The sequence below is a fragment of the Sinocyclocheilus grahami genome, unplaced genomic scaffold, assembly GCF_001515645.1.
Source record: "Sinocyclocheilus grahami isolate Dianchi unplaced genomic scaffold, SAMN03320097.WGS_v1.1 scaffold84.1, whole genome shotgun sequence".
Lineage (NCBI taxonomy): Eukaryota > Metazoa > Chordata > Actinopteri > Cypriniformes > Cyprinidae > Sinocyclocheilus > Sinocyclocheilus grahami.
In genome coordinates this window covers 2,063,687-2,073,461 of record NW_015505263.1, presented here as the reverse complement: position 1 = coordinate 2,073,461, position 9,775 = coordinate 2,063,687, and the positions used below count along the sequence as shown (strand labels likewise).

General features: G+C 35.4%; 1 protein-coding gene across 1 annotated transcript in view; it reads left to right on the top strand.

Moving 5' to 3' along the window:
* Positions 1-2,306: 2,306 nt before the first annotated feature.
* Positions 2,307-9,775, top strand: part of LOC107586602 (histone-lysine N-methyltransferase SMYD3-like) — a 29,240-nt gene continuing 21,771 nt past the window's right edge. Inside the window, exon 1 of the mRNA XM_016274046.1 lies at positions 2,307-2,413. The gene's annotated coding sequence lies outside the window, so the exon portion shown is untranslated. The remainder of the gene's footprint in view (positions 2,414-9,775) is intronic.

The following is a 9,775-nucleotide window of genomic DNA, read 5'->3' as shown; positions in this document are numbered from 1 at the left end:
AACTCATCTTTTTACTTTGGCGTTTATTAATTGATTTCGTTAGAGTCATGTTATGTGTATTTGACATTATGCTATTAATATTTTACTTATTGTATTTGTGCTATTGACAGTGTACAGCACTTTGGTCAGCTTTTAGCTGTTTTAAAAAGTGTGTTTTAGAAATAAACTTGAACTTGATTTCTTATTAATTCTCACTCTACTTCTGTTAGTTTTCATTTAGTTTTAGAATTGTATTGTTTTTTGTTTATGCTTTATCATGTTTTTATTGTTTATTTTTTATTAATTTTTTTATTTTATATATATATATATTATTTTTATAATTTTATTTTATTTTATTTTTTTAAGTTTATATATTTCAATTTGTACTTACCGGTAGTTAGTTTTAGAATCAAGAAAGTTTAATTTAGTTTTATCATTTTAGTTTAGTTTTAGTTTGTCTCAGTAATGTTTATTTTTATTTCTGTTTATGTTTCCATTAACAAAAATGTTTTCACTCAGTTTTCATTAATAATAATAATAATAATTATATTCATAATTATTATTATTATTGTTCGTTTTAATTTAGTTTTAGCATTTTATCATTCTTTTTATTATGTCAATTTATATTTTTATTATATTTAGTTAGTTATTTTAATAATATTTATTGAGTTTTGGAGTCATGAAAATTTATTTTAGTTTAAATTTTTCCCAGTAATGTTAATGTTTTATTTTCAATTTACTATTTCATTAACAAAAATGTTTTCATTCAGTTTTTGTTAGTAATCATAATAACACAGTCTCCTACCCCAAACTCACTCCATGCATTGATTGAGCCAAAAGTTGCAATGTCAGGCTGCTCAAATAAACATATAATATTTTCATAGTGCCATGCAGCCACAGTGTTTATACTTTCAGTCCACAAATAGCTTCCTTGCTGTTGTCTGTTCATATTAAACTGGAACAGGAGAAAGTATTTTAACTGCCATTAAATTACACACATCACACCACAGTTTCCCAAGTGCAGGCACTTAACAGAGCCTCCTTCCAGATCAACTTCACCATAATTCAGTCATCTGATGTACATTTACTGCATTTAGCATCCGCTCTTATTCAGAGCGTCCTGCAGAACGCTTAAACAATCAGTCCTGACTAATCAAAGCTCATTTAAACCTATTTGCATGACCGCACACATCCGTCACACCACCAGCAGAGAGCCAAGATATGCATATACATTATTCATCTACATTAACACCTGAATCCATTCGGCTGATCTGAGGCTGGATATGGTTTTTAGCCTCAAAGATAGAGAAACTCATTATGCGGCCGTTCTGTTTATTTCTGCTCTGAAAGTTTCGATATTCTAAAGTAAATCTGGAAGTCATGCTTAATTTACCTCTGACAGGGGGAGGGAACGTCGAGAGAGGAAGTGAACTGGAGAATTAAATTACCAGCAAGCTCTCTGTACACAGGAAGTAATGAGAATTCACACTATAGGTGTAGGATATATACGACGGCAGAATACATGAGCGCTCATCGTCCCACAGACTCTGTTTACACACACACTCGCGGCGTTTTTTGTTTTGTTTCCCATATGGGGAAGTGGATGGTCAAGCACATTGCATTATGGGATATAGTATTACGTGCAGTTTCTGTTGTTTTATGCTGCACAATTTAAGAAAACGATATGTCTGCATAATAATCATTGAAATTAAAAATGTAATTAAATACATATAAATTTGATATTGATATGATATTAATATTCTGTTGGCACTTTATGCATTTCTTTTAAAAATAAAAGATAGTATGTAACACCAAACACATCTGTAATTGGATGTACATAAAGAAAATGGATAATAAATAAATCTTTCCCAAACCTCTAAAGACAGAAAGTCATCAGAAAATGCAATCATTGTTCAGATTCTCCCGAGTCACCTGTCACAGTAGATGATGAAAATGATTAAAACGATTAGCTCCTAATAATTCAACAGCAGTTCAGCCTTTTCCGCTCGATTATCTGTATGTCAGCTGTGTTAACAGCCTTGAAGATGGTTGAACACATAAACACAAACATATGCACAATAAAGCAAAGCAAACACATTTTGTATTTTGTTTACATCCTGCAGAATTGGACCAAAGGGAAACCATGTGGTTTTCAAATGTTAGCTCAGCAGGCAGACTTTCAAACTTCCAAAAAACATTGCCTACGTTCCCAACCCTAGTGAGCTGCCATTATGTTTCTTGTATTTCTCTCTTAGATGATTCTGCTAGTTGTCTGAGATTTTTCATCTAACCATCTCTGATCTCTCTTTCTCATTCTCTTTAGCTCACTATAAGCTACACCGACATCCTCGCGACCAGCAAAGAGAGACGTTCCCATTTACAGCAGCAATACCACTTCCTGTGTCAGTGCACACGCTGTAGCACTGAGGACAAGGTGAGCCGTGTGAACAGCCCTTCAGATCTATCTTCCCTTCCCTGATCTTTCTCATCCTCCCTTTATCCTCATTTTTCTATTCCTCTCACTTTCACCCCATCGCTCCTGGAAAAGGCTTTCTCCCCGCCTCATTGTGTCCTGGCGGGATCGCTATCCATCATCCCTCTTCTGTTTTCTGCGCTCTCTTGCTCTGTGTCTTTTCCACTCGGCCCTCCAAAGCATCTGATGATGTGTCGAGTCTGTCGGACCGGCCCTAGACCATCAGCCCCGGGGAGCCAGTCCTCAGCAAGCCCTGTCATCTGTGATGATCACTGCGACGACAGGGGCATGTCAAGAGTAAAGCTTTGGATGGCATGCATGGGAGAGACAAGTACAAGAGAGCGGATGAATGAATGGAGTGTGGAGAGATGGGAATTTAAAGGTGAAGTGTGTCATTTCAGGGATGTTAAAATGCTTTTTCCCCCATCTGCACAAACTACTCTAAGTAAACCATTTGTATGTTGATTCCCAGAGAATTGTAAAGACTCATGTTTGTTTCACTTCCATTTGGTTGAAAAATACAGTTCCATTTCTTTACCAATCTGTTTCTGAACTAGGCTGTGTCCCAATTCACACTCAGTACAACCTAAAGTGACGTGACATGTGGCCAAGCATGGTTACCCATACTTGGAATTAGTGCTCTGCATTTAACCCATCCAAAGTACACACACACAGCAGTGAACACACACACCGTGAACACACACCCGGAGCAGTGGGCAGCCATTTGTTGGGGGTTCGGTGCCTTGCTCAAGGGCACCTCAGTCGTGGTATTGAAGGTGGGAGAGAGCACTGTACATTCCCTCCCCCCCCCTACAATCCCTGCCGGTACGAGACTCGAACCCGCAACCTTTGGGTTGCGAGTCTGACTCTCTAACCATTAGGCCACAACTTTTTTTCTTCTTTTTTTTTAATAGATTAGATGCAAGATTAGAGTTTATGGATTCTGGACCAGACATTAGACAGTTATAAGAAGCTGTTAATTAAAATTGCCTACATAGATTGAGATGATTAGTATTTTATTGTATTGGTTAGCGGTACTGTAATGTTTAATATTGATTTATTGTTTTGTATTGCTACAGAATTTTTTTGTATTTATTTTATTTGTAACCGTTTGTAGTGCTTTGGGTATTAGAAAATCACATGATAAAAAATTTATTATTATTATTAATTTTCATTATTATTTATTAATATTGTTATTAATAATAATAATTTTTTGTTTGCTAGTTTTATTTTTATTTTATTTTTTATTATTCTTTTAGAATTCACTCACTTCACCTTAAAACAATAATTCACCAAAAAAAATACAAATTTGGGCATTACTTTCTCACACTTATTTTGTTCCAAACCTGTCTTACTTTCTTTCTTTTGCAGAACACAAACAAAAATATTTAGAAAAATGTATCTGTGGGTTGCTTTGACCATACAATGAAAGTCAAAATGGTCCAGTGTTATTTTAGACCCCAGTGACTTTTTGAAAATATCTTGTTTTGTATTGTACTGCATAGAACAAAGAAAGTCATACAGGTTTGGAACAGCATGAGTGAATGATTTTCATTTTTGGCTGAACTATCTCTTTAAATGCATTGCGAACGACATACAGAATTTGTGGCACGTGTGCTCAAACATGTCACTGGAATACACAAGTTCCCTGCAGGCTTATGTTGTGGTTATTTTGCACCTGCATGCAGGCATCCAATGCTAAATAACTCTGCGCTGAGCTCAAGAGAAGAGGCTTTATCCCTGCTGTTAACACCTACACCGCTGCTCAGACTGACCTCTGCTTGAGTCATCTGTCAGATACTGCAGATAAGAATAAACGCTCTTGCTCAGGGCTGCTGAGATGGAGACTTGGGTTTCATCCCTGCCTTCAGTTCCTTCTGGGTCTGAATCCAAAACAGTCGAAGCTTTTTCAGCTTGTTTTTTTAGTAAGGTTTAGATTTTAGGACACCTGATATGTGTGGTGCAAACTCTGTTCATCCACCCATCAATCAATCAGCCAACCAAATGTAAGAGGTCTCAGGCACCAGAATATTGTAGAGGCTTTAGTATTATGGAAATAAACTAAAAATGGACACAATTTATTTTCTTAATGCATGTTGTTTAATGTGCATCCATGCATACAGCATATTAGTGTTCCGAAATTTGGGATCTAAGTGTTTGGGATCTCACAAATGCTCACAAAATCTGCATTTATTTGATCAAAAAAACAGTAATATTGTGTAATATTATTACAATTTAAAATAGATGTTTTTATTATTTTAATATATTTTAAAATGTAATTTATTTCTGTGACACAAAGCTGAATTTTCAGCATCATTACTCCAGTCTTCAGTGTCACATGATCCTTGAGAAATCATTCTAATATGCTGATTTCCTGCAGAAACATTTTTTATTATTATCACTTTTGAAAACAGTTGTAGAAACCATGGTACATTTTTTTAAATTTATAATAGTGAATTTATATAATTTATTTGAAGTATAAACTTTTGTAACATTATACATATCTTTACTGTCACTTTTGATCAATTTAATGCATCCTTGCTGAATAAATGTATTAATTTATTTGAAAACAATCATAAAGACCCCAGACTTTTGAATGGAAGTGTTTATAATATTTACCAAATGTTTTGCCTAAAAAATATTCTTCTGAAAATTAGAACAATACAAATCTAGTTAGTGTTTTTCTCCTCCGTTTTTGTTGTTCAGCACATTTCTCGTCATCACACTCCATCAAACCCTGTGTGTGTGTGTGTGTGTGTGTGTGTGTGGAGGGTGTGCAGGAGGTAATTACAGGTGAGGTGTGTAAAGTGTTACACTGATGACAGTCTGATGAGAGGGACTTGTTGATTCACCACCGACTTTGCGGTAATCTGACAACCTGCGTGAGTGCAATAGGACACACTGACACGCTAAAACAATAGCAGCTGTATGTGCAGTAAAGTACAGGAGGGATGCTCAGGTTATCACCTTCCCAGAACCTCCGGCGACCGGAGATGTGATTCATGATCCTGTTCATGAAGGCTGTCTGGCCATACATTTCTCCACTTTTTTTCTGTGTTTAGTATTCTTTGTTCTTTCACATTTACACCATACTGTATCTCCTTTACAAATCTGTTGATAATATTGACTGTGTTCCAATTCACATGTCATTAGTTCTAAATAGTATACAAGATCCTTTGGGATGCATTAAAGCAGTAGATCCCCCCCAAAATGAAAATGTACTTACCCTCAGGCCATCCAAAATGTAGATAAGTTTGTTTCTAATATTGCATCACTTGCTCACCAATGGATCTTCTGCAGTGAATGGGTGCCGTCAGAATGAGAGTCCAAACAGCTGATAAAAACATCACAATAATCCACAAGACGTTAATTGATGGACTGGAGGGGTGTGGATTACTTGTGGATTATTGTGATGTTTTAATCAGCTGTTTGGACTCTCATTCTTTTTGTTTTTGGGTAAACTGTTCCTGGAATGTGTCTCAAAGGAGGTGCTGGGGGTCTGCAGAAAATTTGAGAGAAAAAAGTTTACATGTTACGTTAACAAGTAAAGTTAAATTAACTATTATTATTATTATTAATTATTTCCCGTTCTGCTTTCTGAAGACTGTCTTCTGAATAATAATTCTGATTATTTTATTCACCTTTATATTATATTATTTTATACACCTTTATATTTGGTTAATAGTTTTTCTAATAGGTTTTTTTCTCTACTTGAAGGAACACTCCACTATTTTTGAAAATAGGCTCATTTTCCAACTCCCCTAGAGTTAAACAGTTGAGTTTTACCGTTTTCGAATCCATTCAGCCGATCTCCGGGTCTGGCGGTAGCACTTTTAGCTGTAGCTTAGCATAGATCATTGAATCTGATTAGACCGTTAGCATCTCGCTCAAAAATGACCAAAGAGTTTCGATATTTTTCCTATTTAAAACTTGACTCTTCTGTAGTTATTGTAGAAACCATGGTACATTTTTTTAAATTTATAATAGTGAATTTATATAATTTATTTGAAGTATAAACTTTTGTAACATTATACATATCTTTACTGTCACTTTTGATCAATTTAATGCATCCTTGCTGAATAAATGTATTAATTTATTTGAAAACAATCATAAAGACCCCAGACTTTTGAATGGAAGTGTTTATAATATTTACCAAATGTTTTGCCTAAAAAATATTCTTCTGAAAATTAGAACAATACAAATCTAGTTAGTGTTTTTCTCCTCCGTTTTTGTTGTTCAGCACATTTCTCGTCATCACACTCCATCAAACCCTGTGTGTGTGTGTGTGTGTGTGTGTGTGTGGAGGGTGTGCAGGAGGTAATTACAGGTGAGGTGTGTAAAGTGTTACACTGATGACAGTCTGATGAGAGGGACTTGTTGATTCACCACCGACTTTGCGGTAATCTGACAACCTGCGTGAGTGCAATAGGACACACTGACACGCTAAAACAATAGCAGCTGTATGTGCAGTAAAGTACAGGAGGGATGCTCAGGTTATCACCTTCCCAGAACCTCCGGCGACCGGAGATGTGATTCAGGCTGACACTCGTGTGGGGGGTCACAGATGTTCTCCTGTTCATGAAGGCTGTCTGGCCATACATTTCTCCACTTTTTTTCTGTGTTTAGTATTCTTTGTTCTTTCACATTTACACCATACTGTATCTCCTTTACAAATCTGTTGATAATATTGACTGTGTTCCAATTCACATGTCATTAGTTCTAAATAGTATACAAGATCCTTTGGGATGCATTAAAGCAGTAGATCCCCCCCAAAATGAAAATGTACTTACCCTCAGGCCATCCAAAATGTAGATAAGTTTGTTTCTAATATTGCATCACTTGCTCACCAATGGATCTTCTGCAGTGAATGGGTGCCGTCAGAATGAGAGTCCAAACAGCTGATAAAAACATCACAATAATCCACAAGACGTTAATTGATGGACTGGAGGGGTGTGGATTACTTGTGGATTATTGTGATGTTTTAATCAGCTGTTTGGACTCTCATTCTTTTTGTTTTTGGGTAAACTGTTCCTGGAATGTGTCTCAAAGGAGGTGCTGGGGGTCTGCAGAAAATTTGAGAGAAAAAAGTTTACATGTTACGTTAACAAGTAAAGTTAAATTAACTATTATTATTATTATTAATTATTTCCCGTTCTGCTTTCTGAAGACTGTCTTCTGAATAATAATTCTGATTATTTTATTCACCTTTATATTATATTATTTTATACACCTTTATATTTGGTTAATAGTTTTTCTAATAGGTTTTTTTCTCTACTTGAAGGAACACTCCACTATTTTTGAAAATAGGCTCATTTTCCAACTCCCCTAGAGTTAAACAGTTGAGTTTTACCGTTTTCGAATCCATTCAGCCGATCTCCGGGTCTGGCGGTAGCACTTTTAGCTGTAGCTTAGCATAGATCATTGAATCTGATTAGACCGTTAGCATCTCGCTCAAAAATGACCAAAGAGTTTCTATATATTTCCTATTTAAAACTTGACTCTTCTGTAGTTACTTCTGTAGTCTTCTGTAGTCTCAATCCAGCGTAATAATCAAGGAACTTTGCTGCCGTACCATGGGTGCAGCAGGCGCAATGGTATCACGCAGCGCCTGAAAATAGGCTAATTTCCGTCAACATAAACAACGTGACCACCTGCTTGCACAGGGAGTGTGCTGGGGACTATTTTCAGGCACTGCGTAATATCAGTGCGCCTGCTGCACCCATGGTACGGCAGCAAAGTTCCTTGAACTACAGAAGAGTCCATTTTTAAATAGGAAAAATATAGAAACTCTTTGGTAATTTTTGATCGAGATGCTAACGGTCTAATCAGATTCAATGATCTATGCTAAGCTAAGCTAAAAGTGCTACCGCCAGACCCGGAGATCGGCTGAATGGATTCGAAAACGGTAAAACTCAACTGTTTAACTCAAAAATAATGGAGTGTTCCTTTAAATGACTAGTTTTTATTTGAATTTTTAAAATGCCAACCAGGGGTGCAGATCTCATTTCAATATAATTCAGTTATGAGTATTATAATAATTTCTGCAGTAGAAGCAGAGGATTGTGGATTGTGATTGAAGTTAGCCTGTGGGTTTCTGGCCTCTTATGACATCATGCACATATCTCTCTCCTACATTTCGGACAGCCTGCACTTTATCTGATAAATGATTTATAAAGCCTGCATAGTTTGTATGGACTGAGTGCACTGGAACAGAAACATATAACGGGACACTTTGAACAGCTTACTGTGAATATCTGATTCCATTTGGTCTCTAAAAATACATTTAGTTTCTCAACCTTTGGCTGAACAATACAAATATCTCCACACAGTTATAACTGGCTTCATGAAATATCTCCTGCAGTAAGGTTGATGCATTTATGCATGTTTATGGGGGCATACAAATTTATTTTTATTTTTGTCCCATTCATACATATATGCATGGTGGTCTTTCTCATCCCAGAAGTATTTTTAGCATCATTCTGGTATGTTGTCTTGCTTCGATGCTTGCAACATATTTTTCAAACCAATACAGGATCCTACTTGTATGTGATCTAAAATAATATTGTGCAAGATGTAGTTGTAGATATTTATTATTACAAGAACAAATGTGAACGGCATACATTTAAAAGTTTGACTTTCTGATGGACAGTGTTGTCTATTTTATTTTATTTTTTATTTTTTGTTGTTGTTGAAATGCCATATTTTATGTATGCTACCTGTTTGGAATGTTACAAATCATGTCTATATTATGTAGTTAAAGACTATTTTAGAAACCATCGGTAATTTACTATATAATTACAATAATTTATGATAGGCCATAGTCTGGTTTCGTAAGGTTAAATGCTTATAGAATAAAAAAAGAGTAAATATCAAGGTCAAAAAATTGTTAAGGTCCATGAGGAAAAGAAAATAACAGCAGAAAAATACCATGTTCAAAAATTCAGTAAAACAGTAATGTCAAATATTATTACAATTTAAAATAACTGTTTTCTATTTTAAAATGTAATTTATGCCTGTGATTTTGTGCTTTTTTTGTGGAAACCATGATACATTTTTTACACTTTTTAATGAAGAGAAAGTTCAAAATACCCAAATTTATTTGAAACAGAAATCCTTTGTAACATTTTAAATGTCTTTACTGACACTTTTGACCAATTTAATGTGTCCTTGCTGAATGAAAGCAGTAAACAAAACACCTCACAGACCCCAATGAGTAATGAAGAGTTATTTAGTGAGAGCGCCATAATGGAAAGGTGCTATTTAGGTCGAAGCAGTTCTGCGAAAGTGTTTAAATTGATTGTGTGTGTGTGTGTGTGTGTGTGT